Raw genomic sequence first — 19737 nt, 5'->3', positions numbered from 1 at the left:
GCCCTCCCTAAAGAGCCTGTCGGGCTTTCTTAGACACCTGGGGCCAGGGATTCCTTCCAAGCTGGGCAACTTTGGGTGGGCTGGGGGCGGCCCCAGGGAAGAAGGCAGCGTGTGCAAGGGCCCTGGCTGGCACGCTGCAGCACGGTCAGCGCGGCATGCAACGGAAGCCGGTGTCCAAGGGCCCTTTGTGACACGTGGGAAATAGAAGCTTGCCCGGGTGCTTGGAACACCCAACGGCGCAGGACGGGACAGAGCGGTGCCGTGAGGAGCCCCCGCACAGTGCACTCGTTCCCGTGTGAGCCGGAGCTTCTTCGCAGCCTTGTTCCTGTGGCTGAGCTCGAGGCCAGAGCACAGCACTCGGTGACCCGTGGCCTGCCGAGGCTTCTATTCTGCAGCTGCCCTCAAGGGCAGAGGCCTGGGACTTGGTGCCCCAGAAGCTTTGCCAGGCCATCTCTCCTACAAGAAGCTCTAGTCAGTGACATGGAGTGGAGGCCCCCAAGAGTGCCCAAGCTGGCTTGGGTGGAGGAGGAGGAGGAAGAAGGCCCTGGAGCTGCCCCAGCACAGGAGACAGAAGAGGTGGTGCCGTTCCAGCCACCGCAGGAGGGTGAGTGGCAGAGCTGGGCCGCAGGGCTGGAGCCTGCAGCCAACTTGGCCCCATCCCATGCCACGCCATCCCCTGGGGACATGCCCACGGACAGGACAGAAGAGGGGCCGGGCAGACAGCCCGCAGATACCGTTCTCCATGCCCCTGGGGCATCATGGGGCTCTCCCTGCCTGGGCAGCGTAAGGCTGGCCTATGTTCTCTGGCCTCTCCCGCAGCCCCTCAGCTCTGCCTGCGCTCTATCTTTGCCAGAAGCAGCCGTGGAGCGCACGCAAGAGCAGGAATCCAGCCGTGGCCGCTTCCGCACCACAGCGCAGGTACCTGCAACCACCCCCGGCTGGGCTGGGCCTGCTGTCCCTGCTCAGCCGAGCACCGTGTGTGGAGCAGTCCGTGCAACATGCCCGGCTTCTTGCCCTTCTCCTACAGCTCGTTCTCAGCTTCATCCAGGGCATTCAGCAGGAAGAGACCAGCAGCACGGGCACTGGGCTCAGAGCTCAGTCGCAGCTCCTCGGACATGAGACCAGTGCCACCCTGCTGGATTTGCTCCTGGAGAAGGGTGTTTCCAGGCCAGAACAAGTAAGCAGCCTGTGGCCAGGTTTCAATTCCCCCATGAGTGACGTGGCTTCCCAAGCCACACCTGCTGGTCCCTGGGAGCCTTTGAGGCCATGGCAGTTGCGCTGGCAAGGGAAGCACTTCTCTGGGGACGCCAGGAACATCGCTCCCTCTGGCACCTTTCTGAGTCTCCCTGTGCCTTTTCCAGGTGCCCGCCATGGTGAGGTACATTTACCGATGGCTCCTGGCCAATGATGCTGACGAGCACAGGCTGGACAAGACCCTGCTTCATCTCACCAAAGCACACCCGGGTGACGTAGTCGTGACGCTCCTGCGTGTGGCCCCATCCTGTGACAGGTATGGGGTCCACCTGCCCACAGGGCTCAGGGCTCCCCAGCCCATCACCCTGTACCACCTGTGCCAGGTGTCCAGAGAGTTGCAGGGCCCTCTGGCTGCTGCCTTTGCCAGCTCTGGCATGTAAACCCCTGAGCCTGCTGCCATGCTCCCCTGCTGCCCCTCAGGGCTCTGTCCCCACCGGCCTGGACTGCCTGGGTGCTTCTGGCAGGGGGCCAGTGGGCAGAGGCAAAGCTGGCCGTCAGCCCGGGCCCCCTAGGGATGCCCAGGCCACCGTGCTGCGTCTGAGACCCCCCGCTGAGACAGAGCTCTAACCCCGCAGAGCTGCCATCACCGTATGGAAGACCATCATGTGCTCGCCCAGGACTGTGGAGCCAGTGCTGCGCATACTCCTGGATGTGCTGGGGAGCTGGCCAGAGCACATCACGCGCACCTCCGATGGGGACACAACGCGTGTCTTTGCCATGGCTGTGAGTTTCTGCAAGTGGCCTTTGCTGCCTCCAAGGCCGCCTCTCCAGCAGCTCTCCATCCTCCTTCCCTCACTGCATCTCCCTGCCTCAAGCGCTGGCCTGAAACCTGGCCCAGGGGCAGCTTCAGGCCCACCAGGCCCCGTGCTCCCCCTGCATCTCACCGGGCCGCTCCCTGCCACGCTCGGGCCCTGCCACAGGGACGCCTCGGCACTGAGCGCTGTCTCGGGGGGGGACTTTGTCCTTTGCAGGCAACCCTGGTGGTGTGGAAGATCCTCCAGGAGCCCCGCATCCCACGTGTAGCCAAGTCTTATTTTCCCCGCCTATTTGTGCATCTCCTTTTCCAAGTCTTCTTCAGCGCACAAGAGATGCCAGTGGATGTCGACAACTTCTGGAACCAATGCCAGGAAGAGCACGGCCTTGCCACCAGCCCCAACAGGTGCTCCATCCCAGTCCTGCTGTCCCTGCCACGTGGCCTGGCAAGGAGCCAGTGCTGCCAGCGTCACCTGGGCTTTGCTCTGCACACAGGTTTGCAGTGCGCACCCTGAAGTCCCTGCTCTGCCTTCTCCGCTGCGAGCATGTGGTGGTGGCAATGGAACGCAGGTGTGGCTGGGACACGCTGCTCTCTCCTGACACCCACCACTTTGCCGTGGCTCTGCTGGCAAGGTGAGACCCCCTTCACCCCGCTGCCTCTGACATTTGTGCTCTGTGCCCAGGTGCCCCACACAGTCCCTCCCTGTGCTCGTGGCCCAGAGGGCCTTGTCACTGAGGGACGGCCGAGCACACTGCAAAAGGCTGGCAGAGGAGGGTGCTCACGAGCAACCAACTCCCACATGGCCCAGCTCCCATTGCTGCAAGGCTGGTGGGGGAAGATGAGAACTCTGTGAGGCACTCCTGCCAGAGGCTTGCCCACTGGCTCAGGCTCTTGTTTCTTTTTTCCTCTTGTCAGAGAAATTTGCCATTCAGCCGTACACTTTTCTCTCGGGGTTGCATTCTACCTGCTCAGCCTGCTCGGCCAAGAGATGCCATCCTGGGATTTCCCTGCCCTGGCATTCCTGGTGGAGGTGAGCCTGAAGGCCAGTGCTGCCTCACTCAGCAGCCTCCCAGCTCTCTGCCCCCTTGTAGCCACAGCTGCCAGGACGGTGCCCGCGCCCTGTGCCGCTGCCTGGGCCCAGCCCTGTGCAATTCTGGGCTCCTGCCGGACAGGTCCCCTCTCACTGTCCTGTGCCTTTCAGGTGCTCGAGTGCCTGGACTTGAGGGAATGCAGTGACAGTCTTCTGGACATCATGTCACAGAACCTGCAGAGCGAGCACAGGGCCAGGCGTTACGTGGCACTCAGAGGCCTCGTAGTGCTGGGCAAGAACCCCTTGATGGTGAGAAGGGGGCAGCGGCTGAAGGCGTGCAAGCTGCGTGGGGCTGGGCAACGCAGTCCCTTGGCCTTGCCCGGGCTTCGGGCGCTGGGGCAGCTGCTCCCAGCTCTCCTGCCTCCCGCTTCAGCTGCCCCAGTGCTTGGAGACAGGCCTTTGGCCTCTGGGCCCTGCGGCAGCAGGCTGGTGTTTCACAAACTTGTCTTCCACACAGGCTGAAAAAATGTGGAGCCTGTGTGGAAGTCTTGTGGAGCTGCTGGGGGAAAATGACAGCAACATGGTCAGGATGACCATTCTTCTATTGAGACATTTGCTCCCGGATAATGGTGCCCCGATACCCACCCCCATCGCCCTGCAGCTGGCTGAGGCGCTCCTGCCACTCTTTGACTGCGTAAGGCTCTGTGCCCACAGCCACGGCCACTGGGTGCTGCCGGGACCCTGGGTGCCCTGTGCAGATGCCAGCTTGTGCCCTGGGTGCCTGAAGCAGCTGATGCTGAGGTATTTTGCCCATCCTTTCATACAGGATGATAGCCAGGTACAGCTGAGCTCCATGTGTATCTTTCACGAGATGCTGCACTTATTAACGCAAGAGGGAAGAAAGGTCCTGAAGTGCCACGTGTGCCAGAGCCTGCTGCCACTCTACTTCCACTGCCATGATGAGAATCAGTTTGTTGCTGAGGTGAGGACTTGCGGCCGGCTGCTGTCCCCCTGGCAGGGGGCTGGGCTGCCTCCTGCCCTGGCAGCTTGCAAGCTGCAGCCTCCTCCGGGCTGCGGCACAGGGATGCTCCTGTGCCCTGGCCTGTGGGGCCATCTGTGTGTCTCTGCTGCTCTCCAGGCCTCCCGGGAAATGCTGCATTCTTCAGCACGATTCCTTGAGAGGAGGGACCTCCAACACCTGCTACAGGTGGATCGCACATGGAGGTTCGGCGAGAGCCTGGTAAGGACTGCCAAGAATCCCCAGCCTCAGCCTGGAGAAGGCCCCCGAGGGTGTGCTCAGGGTGCGGGGCTGGCAGCTGTGCCCCTGCCCGCTGCTGCACCCAGAGGCCACGCGGGCTCTTCTCCAGGCTCCCGTGGGCCCTAACCCACGCCAGGGCCGGGGCGGCACCGCGGCTCCCCGGGCAGCAGCCGGCCCTCTGCCCCCTCCCCTCGGGAGCCCGGCAGCAGCGGCTGCTGGCCGCGCCTCAGGGCTCTGCGGGCAGGGGAGGCCGGGGCTGGGCGCAGGCAGCGTCCGGCCGAGGGGCTGCGCCCGTGCCAACCCTTCCCTCCTGCCGCTCTCTCCAGCTGGCAGAGGACAGGAGAGGAGCGGCCGAGCACCTGCGCCGGGCCCTGCGCTACCTGCAGAGCCCACAGGACGCCCTGCGAGAGGAGGCCGTCATCTTCATGAGTAAGCCACTCCCTGGCAGTCCCTCCCTGGCCCCGCCGCGGCTCGGCCCCAGCCCCGCCTGCTGCCCCGGCGGCTCCACCCGGGCCCGGCGCCGTGGAGCCCCGCCCGGCCCCGGCGCCGCTGCCGCCCCTCTGGCAGCAGTGCCCTTGGGCGGCAGCGTGCGGCAAGGGCCCGGGCTGAGCTCTGCCGGGCCAGCAGGCCGTGTGGCCACAGCGCCGGCAGCGCCGCTGGCAGGGAGCTGTGCCGCTGGGGCCGTGACAGGCTCTGTGTTCCCAGGGATGGCCGGCCAGCACCTCAGGGGGCAGCAGCAAGAGCTCCAGCTGATCTGCAGCGGTGAGTGAGGGCAAGGGGCTGACAGCAGGGGCTGGCGGGGGGAGCTGCAAGCCCTGCCCAGGCTCTGGAGGGCTCTGCTCCCGTGGCCAGAGCACACGGAGATTTCAGGGCTACGTGGGGGATTCCTGGCCAGCAGCTTCGGCCTGATCCCCTGGCTCCCTGCTCCCTCTTAGCCATGGCAAGAGCCCGCTGGGCTGGCACTTGCGAGGGGCTCTCCTCGGCTCCCCGCAGATGCAGCTTCTGACCGTGCCTCTGTTCCTCTCTCTTGCAGCCCTGGAAGGCCTGACGGAGGACACGAGCAGTGCCGTCTCCGAGCTGGCACTGGAAACACTGCGTGTCCTCCGGGCAATAGAGCGGGGCCCTAATTCCATTATCCGGAGGCTGCAAGATCAGCTGCGCAGGGCACGCAGGACCTGGCCTCGTCTCTTGGGGCTCAGCTGGCTGCACTGCAGGAGCTCTGGGGAGAGCTGATCTGGGGAGCAGGCTCTCTTTGCTGGGGCAACCGGAGCCAGGGGCAATTTTCTTTTCCTTTAAGGTTTTTCTTTTCCTTTTTCCCTTTTTTTCTTCATTGTAAATAGTTCAATATTAGAGTATCTATTATTACATCTATTACTATAGATTTTAGATTATTGTAAATAAATAAATGTTAGAGTATATATTATTCTTTAGGATAGATTAATGTCAATAAATTTGTTATAGAAGGTATTATGATACACAGACTGCTAGGAACTTTTCTTTTCTGCCCGGGGTCTGCAGGGCAAGAGGCAAGAAAGGGTGAAAAGGGTGCTTGTGCTCAGCAGCACAGCAGGCTGAGGGGTCCTGAGGCCTGAAGGGGGCAAAAGGGTGCTTCTGCTCAGCCGGCTGCCCAGGCGTGCAGTGCCGCAGGCAAAATGGCCAGAAGCCCCTTGGCCTTTGGTGGTTCTGCCGAAGCCTTTGTGCTGCCCACAGAAGAGCGGCTGGGCAGGGGCCGGAGCTGCGGGGATCCCTGCCAGAGCGGTGCCTGGAGATGGCCACAAAGGCCCGTGCCAGGCAGGAAGCGCCATCCGTGTCCTCCTGCCCGTGAGCTGCTGGCTGCCTTGCTGAGGGCTCCGAGGTGCCTCTGGATGGGGCTGCTCCGCAGCTGCTGTGGGGCTGCGACGCTGCTGCCGGGCAGCTTGAGCGGGCTGGGGGAGACCCTGAGGGGCTGGGGCACTGGGAGGCCTTGAGCAATTGGGTGTCAGAGGCCATAAGCTTCCCCCCCTGGCAGCTGCCTTGTTCCTGCCAGAGTTGACTGATCCGGACAGATCCTGGGCACTCTGGAACTAACAGCATCAGTGTCATTGGAAACCGAAACACAGGGAGTTCTCAGATCTTTGGGCCTGTAAGCCAAGGCCTGCAATTAAACACAGCATTGGATCCGAGACTTTGGAAAGGGCTTCCAAACTTGGGTGCTAGAAGCGAGAATGTGGATTTCTATGATAAAGCAGAGACACCTTAAGCTGAGTGGAGGAAAGTTTAGCATTTTGGAGTTGAAGATATAGAAAAAATAAAAGTAGTTACAACGGTAAACACGATGTTTAGAAGCAGTGCTCTAGGTTTGTGTGTCATAACATTATTGGCTAAGAAAGCTTCCAATGTAGCATGAGACCATGGGATGAAATATCGAAGGATTGGGTCAGAAACGTACATATAGTTTTTGGCAGTGTTTTATTGGCCAATAAATCCTTAAAAGGTCTTGTAACCACAAGTCTTGTGACCTTGTGAGCCATGCGGTGGAGATGTGAGCCAAACTCACCCTTCCTCTCCATGTAGAAGATAAGGAAAAGAAATGGCATCATCTAAAAAACTCAGAGGTCTGCTCTGTAACTCATTCCAAACTCCTTCAAATCCCCCAAAGTGTGATTTAGCTACAAACAGATGACAAGGACTCTTCATGCTGGCTCTTTGACTCCAAAGCAGCTGCTTTAGAAACTTTCCCATAACCCTGTGTAGCAATGTGCTAGAAATGTATCATTTGAAGAAACTTTCCCAAGGGACTACTTGAAGAGAGGTTGGTTTGAAGGGTATTAGAGGAGAAAGCCTCCCGGCAGAGGTCTGGGCTTTGGCCTAGCTCTGTCCCTGCTGATTGTGAAGTGTGCCATCTAGCTGCAGGGGTTTCTGGGCTAAAAATATCATCAAGTTCCTTGGACTTGCTCTTTTTGGCCTATAAAAGCTGGAGCCACTTTCCGGGCAAATTGGGAGACCTCATCAATGTGTGGATGGACCATCTAGGATTTTCCCAATTGCTGGCAATGGTTCTCCAGGTCCCCGGTGTCAAACAGGGCTCCCCAGCAACTGCGCATCTGCAAGATGAGAAACAATTGTCTTGCTTTGAAAAGACAGGTGGCTGCTAAGGAAGGCAGAAGCCTTCTCTGAAATAGAAAATGTAAATCCCCTGCCTTCAAATGATTCTAATTTAGACATGAAAATGCTCTAGGAGAAGGAGATGGGAATAGGACTGAGCGTGCAGAGCAGGGCAGCGTTTGCTGATGGTCTGAGCCCTCCCTAAAGAGCCTGTCGGTCTTTCTTAGACACCTGGGGCCAGGGATTCCTTCCAAGCTGGGCAACTTTGGGTGGGCTGGGGGCGGCCCCAGGGAAGAAGGCAGCGTGTGCAAGGGCCCTGGCTGGCACGCTGCAGCACGGTCAGCGCGGCATGCAACGGAAGCCGGTGTCCAAGGGCCCTTTGTGACACGTGGGAAATAGAAGCTTGCCCGGGTGCTTGGAACACCCAACGGCGCAGGACGGGACAGAGCGGTGCCGTGAGGAGCCCCCGCACAGCGCACTCGTTCCCGTGTGAGCCGGAGCTTCTTCGCAGCCTTGTTCCTGTGGCTGAGCTCGAGGCCAGAGCACAGCACTCGGTGACCCGTGGCCTGCCGAGGCTTCTATTCTGCAGCTGCCCTCAAGGGCAGAGGCCTGGGACTTGGTGCCCCAGAAGCTTTGCCAGGCCATCTCTCCTACAAGAAGCTCTAGTCAGTGACATGGAGTGGAGGCCCCCAAGAGTGCCCAAGCTGGCTTGGGTGGAGGAGGAGGAGGAAGAAGGCCCTGGAGCTGCCCCAGCACAGGAGACAGAAGAGGTGGTGCCGTTCCAGCCACCGCAGGAGGGTGAGTGGCAGAGCTGGGTCGCAGGGCTGGAGCCTGCAGCCAACTTGGCCCCATCCCATGCCACGCCATCCCCTGGGGACATGCCCACGGACAGGACAGAAGAGGGGCCGGGCAGACAGCCCGCAGATACCGTTCTCCATGCCCCTGGGGCATCATGGGGCTCTCCCTGCCTGGGCAGCGTAAGGCTGGCCTATGTTCTCTGGCCTCTCCCGCAGCCCCTCAGCTCTGCCTGCGCTCTATCTTTGCCAGAAGCAGCCGTGGAGCGCACGCAAGAGCAGGAATCCAGCCGTGGCCGCTTCCGCACCACAGCGCAGGTACCTGCAACCACCCCCGGCTGGGCTGGGCCTGCTGTCCCTGCTCAGCCGAGCACCGTGTGTGGAGCAGTCCGTGCAACATGCCCGGCTTCTTGCCCTTCTCCTACAGCTCGTTCTCAGCTTCATCCAGGGCATTCAGCAGGAAGAGACCAGCAGCACGGGCACTGGGCTCAGAGCTCACTCGCAGCTCCTCGGACGTGAGACCAGTGCCACCCTGCTGGATTTGCTCCTGGAGAAGGGTGTTTCCAGGCCAGAACAAGTAAGCAGCCTGTGGCCAGGTTTCAATTCCCCCATGAGTGACGTGGCTTCCCAAGCCACACCTGCTGGTCCCTGGGAGCCTTTGAGGCCATGGCAGTTGCGCTGGCAAGGGAAGCACTTCTCTGGGGACGCCAGGAACATCGCTCCCTCTGGCACCTTTCTGAGTCTCCCTGTGCCTTTTCCAGGTGCCCGCCATGGTGAGGTACATTTACCGATGGCTCCTGGCCAATGATGCTGACGAGCACAGGCTGGACAAGACCCTGCTTCATCTCACCAAAGCACACCCGGGTGACGTAGTCGTGACGCTCCTGCGTGTGGCCCCGTCCTGTGACAGGTATGGGGTCCACCTGCCCACAGGGCTCAGGGCTCCCCAGCCCATCACCCTGTACCACCTGTGCCAGGTGTCCAGAGAGTTGCAGGGCCCTCTGGCTGCTGCCTTTGCCAGCTCTGGCATGTAAACCCCTGAGCCTGCTGCCATGCTCCCCTGCTGCCCCTCAGGGCTCTGTCCCCACCGGCCTGGACTGCCTGGGTGCTTCTGGCAGGGGGCCAGTGGGCAGAGGCAAAGCTGGCCGTCAGCCCGGGCCCCCTAGGGATGCCCAGGCCACCGTGCTGCGTCTGAGACCCCCCACTGAGACAGAGCTCTAACCCCGCAGAGCTGCCATCACCGTATGGAAGACCATCATGTGCTCGCCCAGGACTGTGGAGCCAGTGCTGCGCATACTCCTGGATGTGCTGGGGAGCTGGCCAGAGCACATCACGCGCACCTCCGATGGGGACACAACGCGTGTCTTTGCCATGGCTGTGAGTTTCTGCAAGTGGCCTCTGCTGCCTCCAAGGCCGCCTCTCCAGCAGCTCTCCATCCTCCTTCCCTCACTGCATCTCCCTGCCTCAAGCGCTGGCCTGAAACCTGGCCCAGGGGCAGCTTCAGGCCCACCAGGCCCCGTGCTCCCCCTGCATCTCACCGGGCCGCTCCCTGCCACGCTCGGGCCCTGCCACAGGGACGCCTCGGCACTGAGCGCTGTCTCGGGGGGGGACTTTGTCCTTTGCAGGCAACCCTGGTGGTGTGGAAGATCCTCCAGGAGCCCCGCATCCCACGTGTAGCCAAGTCTTATTTTCCCCGCCTATTTGTGCATCTCCTTTTCCAAGTCTTCTTCAGCGCACAAGAGATGCCAGTGGATGTCGACAACTTCTGGAACCAATGCCAGGAAGAGCACGGCCTTGCCACCAGCCCCAACAGGTGCTCCATCCCAGTCCTGCTGTCCCTGCCACGTGGCCTGGCAAGGAGCCAGTACTGCCAGCATCACCTGGGCTTTGCTCTGCACACAGGTTTGCAGTGCGCACCCTGAAGTCCCTGCTCTGCCTTCTCCGCTGCGAGCATGTGGTGGTGGCAATGGAACGCAGGTGTGGCTGGGACAGGCTGCTCTCTCCTGACACCCACCACTTTGCCGTGGCTCTGCTGGCAAGGTGAGACCCCCTTCACCCCGCTGCCTCTGACATTTGTGCTCTGTGCCCAGGTGCCCCACACAGTCCCTCCCTGTGCTCGTGGCCCAGAGGGCCTTGTCACTGAGGGACGGCCGAGCACACTGCAAAAGGCTGGCAGAGGAGGGTGCTCACGAGCAACCAACTCCCACGTGGCCCAGCTCCCATTGCTGCAAGGCTGGTGGGGGAAGATGAGAACTCTGTGAGGCACTCCTGCCAGAGGCTTGCCCACTGGCTCAGGCTCTTGTTTCTTTTTTCCTCTTGTCAGAGAAATTTGCCATTCAGCCGTACACTTTTCTCTCGGGGTTGCATTCTACCTGCTCAGCCTGCTCGGCCAAGAGATGCCATCCTGGGATTTCCCTGCCCTGGCATTCCTGGTGGAGGTGAGCCTGAAGGCCAGTGCTGCCTCACTCAGCAGCCTCCCAGCTCTCTGCCCCCTTGTAGCCACAGCTGCCAGGACGGTGCCCGCGCCCTGTGCCGCTGCCTGGGCCCAGCCCTGTGCAATTCTGGGCTCCTGCCGGACAGGTCCCCTCTCACTGTCCTGTGCCTTTCAGGTGCTCGAGTGCCTGGACTTGAGGGAATGCAGTGACAGTCTTCTGGACATCATGTCACAGAACCTGCAGAGCGAGCACAGGGCCAGGCGTTACGTGGCACTCAGAGGCCTCGTAGTGCTGGGCAAGAACCCCTTGATGGTGAGAAGGGGGCAGCGGCTGAAGGCGTGCAAGCTGCGTGGGGCTGGGCAACGCAGTCCCTTGGCCTTGCCCGGGCTTCGGGCGCTGGGGCAGCTGCTCCCAGCTCTCCTGCCTCCCGCTTCAGCTGCCCCAGTGCTTGGAGACAGGCCTTTGGCCTCTGGGCCCTGCGGCAGCAGGCTGGTGTTTCACAAACTTGTCTTCCACACAGGCTGAAAAAATGTGGAGCCTGTGTGGAAGTCTTGTGGAGCTGCTGGGGGAAAATGACAGCAACATGGTCAGGATGACCATTCTTCTATTGAGACATTTGCTCCCGGATAATGGTGCCCCGATACCCACCCCCATCGCCCTGCAGCTGGCTGAGGCGCTCCTGCCACTCTTTGACTGCGTAAGGCTCTGTGCCCACAGCCACGGCCACTGGGTGCTGCCGGGACCCTGGGTGCCCTGTGCAGATGCCAGCTTGTGCCCTGGGTGCCTGAAGCAGCTGATGCTGAGGTATTTTGCCCATCCTTTCATACAGGATGATAGCCAGGTACAGCTGAGCTCCATGTGTATCTTTCACGAGATGCTGCACTTATTAACGCAAGAGGGAAGAAAGGTCCTGAAGTGCCACGTGTGCCAGAGCCTGCTGCCACTCTACTTCCACTGCCATGATGAGAATCAGTTTGTTGCTGAGGTGAGGACTTGCGGCCGGCTGCTGTCCCCCTGGCAGGGGGCTGGGCTGCCTCCTGCCCTGGTAGCTTGCAAGCTGCAGCCTCCTCCGGGCTGCGGCACAGGGATGCTCCTGTGCCCTGGCCTGTGGGGCCATCTGTGTGTCTCTGCTGCTCTCCAGGCCTCCCGGGAAATGCTGCATTCTTCAGCACGATTCCTTGAGAGGAGGGACCTCCAACACCTGCTACAGGTGGATCGCACATGGAGGTTCGGCGAGAGCCTGGTAAGGACTGCCAAGAATCCCCAGCCTCAGCCTGGAGAAGGCCCCCGAGGGTGTGCTCAGGGTGCGGGGCTGGCAGCTGTGCCCCTGCCCGCTGCTGCACCCAGAGGCCACGCGGGCTCTTCTCCAGGCTCCCGTGGGCCCTAACCCACGCCAGGGCCGGGGCGGCACCGCGGCTCCCCGGGCAGCAGCCGGCCCTCTGCCCCCTCCCCTCGGCAGCCCGGCAGCAGCGGCTGCTGGCCGCGCCTCAGGGCTCTGCGGGCAGGGGAGGCCGGGGCTGGGCGCAGGCAGCGTCCGGCCGAGGGGCTGCGCCCGTGCCAACCCTTCCCTCCTGCCGCTCTCTCCAGCTGGCAGAGGACAGGAGAGGAGCGGCCGAGCACCTGCGCCGGGCCCTGCGCTACCTGCAGAGCCCACAGGACGCCCTGCGAGAGGAGGCCGTCATCTTCATGAGTAAGCCACTCCCTGGCAGTCCCTCCCTGGCCCCGCCGCGGCTCGGCCCCAGCCCCGCCTGCTGCCCCGGCGGCTCCACCCGGGCCCGGCGCCGTGGAGCCCCGCCCGGCCTGGGCGCCGCTGCCGCCCCTCTGGCAGCCGTGCCCTTGGGCGGCAGCGTGCGGCAAGGGCCCGGGCTGAGCTCTGCCGGGCCAGCAGGCCGTGTGGCCACAGCGCCGGCAGCGCCGCTGGCAGGGAGCTGTGCCGCTGGGGCCGTGACAGGCTCTGTGTTCCCAGGGATGGCCGGCCAGCACCTCAGGGGGCAGCAGCAAGAGCTCCAGCTGATCTGCAGCGGTGAGTGAGGGCAAGGGGCTGACAGCAGGGGCTGGCGGGGGGAGCTGCAAGCCCTGCCCAGGCTCTGGAGGGCTCTGCTCCTGTGGCCAGAGCACACGGAGATTTCAGGGCTACGTGGGGGATTCCTGGCCAGCAGCTTCGGCCTGATCCCCTGGCTCCCTGCTCCCTCTTAGCCATGGCAAGAGCCCGCTGGGCTGGCACTTGCGAGGGGCTCTCCTCGGCTCCCCGCAGATGCAGCTTCTGACCGTGCCTCTGTTCCTCTCTCTTGCAGCCCTGGAAGGCCTGACGGAGGACACGAGCAGTGCCGTCTCCGAGCTGGCACTGGAAACACTGCGTGTCCTCCGGGCAATAGAGCGGGGCCCTAATTCCATTATCCGGAGGCTGCAAGATCAGCTGCGCAGGGCACGCAGGACCTGGCCTCGTCTCTTGGGGCTCAGCTGGCTGCACTGCAGGAGCTCTGGGGAGAGCTGATCTGGGGAGCAGGCTCTCTTTGCTGGGGCAACCGGAGCCAGGGGCAATTTTCTTTTCCTTTAAGGTTTTTCTTTTCCTTTTTCCCTTTTTTTCTTCATTGTAAATAGTTCAATATTAGAGTATCTATTATTACATCTATTACTATAGATTTTAGATTATTGTAAATAAATAAATGTTAGAGTATATATTATTCTTTAGGATAGATTAATGTCAATAAATTTGTTATAGAAGGTATTATGATACACAGACTGCTAGGAACTTTTCTTTTCTGCCCGGGGTCTGCAGGGCAAGAGGCAAGAAAGGGTGAAAAGGGTGCTTGTGCTCAGCAGCACAGCAGGCTGAGGGGTCCTGAGGCCTGAAGGGGGCAAAAGGGTGCTTCTGCTCAGCCGGCTGCCCAGGCGTGCAGTGCCGCAGGCAAAATGGCCAGAAGCCCCTTGGCCTTTGGTGGTTCTGCCGAAGCCTTTGTGCTGCCCACAGAAGAGCGGCTGGGCAGGGGCCGGAGCTGCGGGGATCCCTGCCAGAGCGGTGCCTGGAGATGGCCACAAAGGCCCGTGCCAGGCAGGAAGCGCCATCCGTGTCCTCCTGCCCGTGAGCTGCTGGCTGCCTTGCTGAGGGCTCCGAGGTGCCTCTGGATGGGGCTGCTCCGCAGCTGCTGTGGGGCTGCGACGCTGCTGCCGGGCAGCTTGAGCGGGCTGGGGGAGACCCTGAGGGGCTGGGGCACTGGGAGGCCTTGAGCAATTGGGTGTCAGAGGCCATAAGCTTCCCCCCCTGGCAGCTGCCTTGTTCCTGCCAGAGTTGACTGATCCGGACAGATCCTGGGCACTCTGGAACTAACAGCATCAGTGTCATTGGAAACCGAAACACAGGGAGTTCTCAGATCTTTGGGCCTGTAAGCCAAGGCCTGCAATTAAACACAGCATTGGATCCGAGACTTTGGAAAGGGCTTCCAAACTTGGGTGCTAGAAGCGAGAATGTGGATTTCTATTATAAAGCAGAGACACCTTAAGCTGAGTGGAGGAAAGTTTAGCATTTTGGAGTTGAAGATATAGAAAAAATAAAAGTAGTTACAACGGTAAACACGATGTTTAGAAGCAGTGCTCTAGGTTTGTGTGTCATAACATTATTGGCTAAGAAAGCTTCCAATGTAGCATGAGACCATGGGATGAAATATCGAAGGATTGGGTCAGAAACGTACATATAGTTTTTGGCAGTGTTTTATTGGCCAATAAATCCTTAAAAGGTCTTGTAACCACAAGTCTTGTGACCTTGTGAGCCATGCGGTGGAGATGTGAGCCAAACTCACCCTTCCTCTCCATGTAGAAGATAAGGAAAAGAAATGGCATCATCTAAAAAACTCAGAGGTCTGCTCTGTAACTCATTCCAAACTCCTTCAAATCCCCCAAAGTGTGATTTAGCTACAAACAGATGACAAGGACTCTTCATGCTGGCTCTTTGACTCCAAAGCAGCTGCTTTAGAAACTTTCCCATAACCCTGTGTAGCAATGTGCTAGAAATGTATCATTTGAAGAAACTTTCCCAAGGGACTACTTGAAGAGAGGCTGGTTTGAAGGGTATTAGAGGAGAAAGCCTCCCGGCAGAGGTCTGGGCTTTGGCCTAGCTCTGTCCCTGCTGATTGTGAAGTGTGCCATCTAGCTGCAGGGGTTTCTGGGCTAAAAATATCATCAAGTTCCTTGGACTTGCTCTTTTTGGCCTATAAAAGCTGGAGCCACTTTCCGGGCAAATTGGGAGACCTCATCAATGTGTGGATGGACCATCTAGGATTTTCCCAATTGCTGGCAATGGTTCTCCAGGTCCCCGGTGTCAAACAGGGCTCCCCAGCAACTGCGCATCTGCAAGATGAGAAACAATTGTCTTGCTTTGAAAAGACAGGTGGCTGCTAAGGAAGGCAGAAGCCTTCTCTGAAATAGAAAATGTAAATCCCCTGCCTTCAAATGATTCTAATTTAGACATGAAAATGCTCTAGGAGAAGGAGATGGGAATAGGACTGAGCGTGCAGAGCAGGGCAGCGTTTGCTGATGGTCTGAGCCCTCCCTAAAGAGCCTGTCGGGCTATCTTAGACACCTGGGGCCAGGGATTCCTTCCAAGCTGGGCAACTTTGGGTGGGCTGGGGGCGGCCCCAGGGAAGAAGGCAGCGTGTGCAAGGGCCCTGGCTGGCACGCTGCAGCACGGTCAGCGCGGCATGCAACGGAAGCCGGTGTCCAAGGGCCCTTTGTGACACGTGGGAAATAGAAGCTTGCCCGGGTGCTTGGAACACCCAACGGCGCAGGACGGGACAGAGCGGTGCCGTGAGGAGCCCCCGCACAGCGCACTCGTTCCCGTGTGAGCCGGAGCTTCTTCGCGGCCTTGTTCCTGTGGCTGAGCTCGAGGCCAGAGCACAGCACTCGGTGACCCGTGGCCTGCCGAGGCTTCTATTCTGCAGCTGCCCTCAAGGGCAGAGGCCTGGGACTTGGTGCCCCAGAAGCTTTGCCAGGCCATCTCTCCTACAAGAAGCTCTAGTCAGTGACATGGAGTGGAGGCCCCCAAGAGTGCCCAAGCTGGCTTGGGTGGAGGAGGAGGAGGAAGAAGGCCCTGGAGCTGCCCCAGCACAGGAGACAGAAGAGGTGGTGCCGTTCCAGCCACCGCAGGAGGGTGAGTGGCAGAGCTGGGCCGCAGGGCTGGAGCCTGCAGCCAACTTGGCCCCATCCCATGCCACGCCATCCCCTGGGGACATGCCCACGGACAGGACAGAAGAGGGGCCGGGCAGACAGCCCGCAGATACCGTTCTCCATGCCCCTGGGGCATCATGGGGCTCTCCCTGCCTGGGCAGCGTAAGGCTGGCCTATGTTCTCTGGCCTCTCCCGCAGCCCCTCAGCTCTGCCTGCGCTCTATCTTTGCCAGAAGCAGCCGTGGAGCGCACGCAAGAGCAGGAATCCAGCCGTGGCCGCTTCCGCACCACAGCGCAGGTACCTGCAACCACCCCCGGCTGGGCTGGGCCTGCTGTCCCTGCTCAGCCGAGCACCGTGTGTGGAGCAGTCCGTGCAACATGCCCGGCTTCTTGCCCTTCTCCTACAGCTCGTTCTCAGCTTCATCCAGGGCATTCAGCAGGAAGAGACCAGCAGCACGGGCACTGGGCTCAGAGCTCACTCGCAGCTCCTCGGACGTGAGACCAGTGCCACCCTGCTGGATTTGCTCCTGGAGAAGGGTGTTTCCAGGCCAGAACAAGTAAGCAGCCTGTGGCCAGGTTTCAATTCCCCCATGAGTGACGTGGCTTCCCAAGCCACACCTGCTGGTCCCTGGGAGCCTTTGAGGCCATGGCAGTTGCGCTGGCAAGGGAAGCACTTCTCTGGGGACGCCAGGAACATCGCTCCCTCTGGCACCTTTCTGAGTCTCCCTGTGCCTTTTCCAGGTGCCCGCCATGGTGAGGTACATTTACCGATGGCTCCTGGCCAATGATGCTGACGAGCACAGGCTGGACAAGACCCTGCTTCATCTCACCAAAGCACACCCGGGTGACGTAGTCGTGACGCTCCTGCGTGTGGCCCCGTCCTGTGACAGGTATGGGGTCCACCTGCCCACAGGGCTCAGGGCTCCCCAGCCCATCACCCTGTACCACCTGTGCCAGGTGTCCAGAGAGTTGCAGGGCCCTCTGGCTGCTGCCTTTGCCAGCTCTGGCATGTAAACCCCTGAGCCTGCTGCCATGCTCCCCTGCTGCCCCTCAGGGCTCTGTCCCCACCGGCCTGGACTGCCTGGGTGCTTCTGGCAGGGGGCCAGTGGGCAGAGGCAAAGCTGGCCGTCAGCCCGGGCCCCCTAGGGATGCCCAGGCCACCGTGCTGCGTCTGAGACCCCCCGCTGAGACAGAGCTCTAACCCCGCAGAGCTGCCATCACCGTATGGAAGACCATCATGTGCTCGCCCAGGACTGTGGAGCCAGTGCTGCGCATACTCCTGGATGTGCTGGGGAGCTGGCCAGAGCACATCACGCGCACCTCCGATGGGGACACAACGCGTGTCTTTGCCATGGCTGTGAGTTTCTGCAAGTGGCCTTTGCTGCCTCCAAGGCCGCCTCTCCAGCAGCTCTCCATCCTCCTTCCCTCACTGCATCTCCCTGCCTCAAGCGCTGGCCTGAAACCTGGCCCAGGGGCAGCTTCAGGCCCACCAGGCCCCGTGCTCCCCCTGCATCTCACCGGGCCGCTCCCTGCCACGCTCGGGCCCTGCCACAGGGACGCCTCGGCACTGAGCGCTGTCTCGGGGGGGGACTTTGTCCTTTGCAGGCAACCCTGGTGGTGTGGAAGATCCTCCAGGAGCCCCGCATCCCACGTGTAGCCAAGTCTTATTTTCCCCGCCTATTTGTGCATCTCCTTTTCCAAGTCTTCTTCAGCGCACAAGAGATGCCAGTGGATGTCGACAACTTCTGGAACCAATGCCAGGAAGAGCACGGCCTTGCCACCAGCCCCAACAGGTGCTCCATCCCAGTCCTGCTGTCCCTGCCACGTGGCCTGGCAAGGAGCCAGTGCTGCCAGCATCACCTGGGCTTTGCTCTGCACACAGGTTTGCAGTGCGCACCCTGAAGTCCCTGCTCTGCCTTCTCCGCTGCGAGCATGTGGTGGTGGCAATGGAACGCAGGTGTGGCTGGGACAGGCTGCTCTCTCCTGACACCCACCACTTTGCCGTGGCTCTGCTGGCAAGGTGAGACCCCCTTCACCCCGCTGCCTCTGACATTTGTGCTCTGTGCCCAGGTGCCCCACACAGTCCCTCCCTGTGCTCGTGGCCCAGAGGGCCTTGTCACTGAGGGACGGCCGAGCACACTGCAAAAGGCTGGCAGAGGAGGGTGCTCACGAGCAACCAACTCCCACGTGGCCCAGCTCCCATTGCTGCAAGGCTGGTGGGGGAAGATGAGAACTCTGTGAGGCACTCCTGCCAGAGGCTTGCCCACTGGCTCAGGCTCTTGTTTCTTTTTTCCTCTTGTCAGAGAAATTTGCCATTCAGCCGTACACTTTTCTCTCGGGGTTGCATTCTACCTGCTCAGCCTGCTCGGCCAAGAGATGCCATCCTGGGATTTCCCTGCCCTGGCATTCCTGGTGGAGGTGAGCCTGAAGGCCAGTGCTGCCTCACTCAGCAGCCTCCCAGCTCTCTGCCCCCTTGTAGCCACAGCTGCCAGGACGGTGCCCGCGCCCTGTGCCGCTGCCTGGGCCCAGCCCTGTGCAATTCTGGGCTCCTGCCGGACAGGTCCCCTCTCACTGTCCTGTGCCTTTCAGGTGCTCGAGTGCCTGGACTTGAGGGAATGCAGTGACAGTCTTCTGGACATCATGTCACAGAACCTGCAGAGCGAGCACAGGGCCAGGCGTTACGTGGCACTCAGAGGCCTCGTAGTGCTGGGCAAGAACCCCTTGATGGTGAGAAGGGGGCAGCGGCTGAAGGCGTGCAAGCTGCGTGGGGCTGGGCAACGCAGTCCCTTGGCCTTGCCCGGGCTTCGGGCGCTGGGGCAGCTGCTCCCAGCTCTCCTGCCTCCCGCTTCAGCTGCCCCAGTGCTTGGAGACAGGCCTTTGGCCTCTGGGCCCTGCGGCAGCAGGCTGGTGTTTCACAAACTTGTCTTCCACACAGGCTGAAAAAATGTGGAGCCTGTGTGGAAGTCTTGTGGAGCTGCTGGGGGAAAATGACAGCAACATGGTCAGGATGACCATTCTTCTATTGAGACATTTGCTCCCGGATAATGGTGCCCCGATACCCACCCCCATCGCCCTGCAGCTGGCTGAGGCGCTCCTGCCACTCTTTGACTGCGTAAGGCTCTGTGCCCACAGCCACGGCCACTGGGTGCTGCCGGGACCCTGGGTGCCCTGTGCAGATGCCAGCTTGTGCCCTGGGTGCCTGAAGCAGCTGATGCTGAGGTATTTTGCCCATCCTTTCATACAGGATGATAGCCAGGTACAGCTGAGCTCCATGTGTATCTTTCACGAGATGCTGCACTTATTAACGCAAGAGGGAAGAAAGGTCCTGAAGTGCCACGTGTGCCAGAGCCTGCTGCCACTCTACTTCCACTGCCATGATGAGAATCAGTTTGTTGCTGAGGTGAGGACTTGCGGCCGGCTGCTGTCCCCCTGGCAGGGGGCTGGGCTGCCTCCTGCCCTGGCAGCTTGCAAGCTGCAGCCTCCTCCGGGCTGCGGCACAGGGATGCTCCTGTGCCCTGGCCTGTGGGGCCATCTGTGTGTCTCTGCTGCTCTCCAGGCCTCCCGGGAAATGCTGCATTCTTCAGCACGATTCCTCGAGAGGAGGGACCTCCAACACCTGCTACAGGTGGATCGCACATGGAGGTTCGGCGAGAGCCTGGTAAGGACTGCCAAGAATCCCCAGCCTCAGCCTGGAGAAGGCCCCCGAGGGTGTGCTCAGGGTGCGGGGCTGGCAGCTGTGCCCCTGCCCGCTGCTGCACCCAGAGGCCACGCGGGCTCTTCTCCAGGCTCCCGTGGGCCCTAACCCACGCCAGGGCCGGGGCGGCACCGCGGCTCCCCGGGCAGCAGCCGGCCCTCTGCCCCCTCCCCTCGGGAGCCCGGCAGCAGCGGCTGCTGGCCGCGCCTCAGGGCTCTGCGGGCAGGGGAGGCCGGGGCTGGGCGCAGGCAGCGTCCGGCCGAGGGGCTGCGCCC

Source organism: Fringilla coelebs, assembly GCF_963513975.1.
Source record: "Fringilla coelebs genome assembly, chromosome: 12".
Classification (NCBI taxonomy): domain Eukaryota; kingdom Metazoa; phylum Chordata; class Aves; order Passeriformes; family Fringillidae; genus Fringilla; species Fringilla coelebs.
This window is presented reverse-complemented; position numbering follows the sequence as displayed.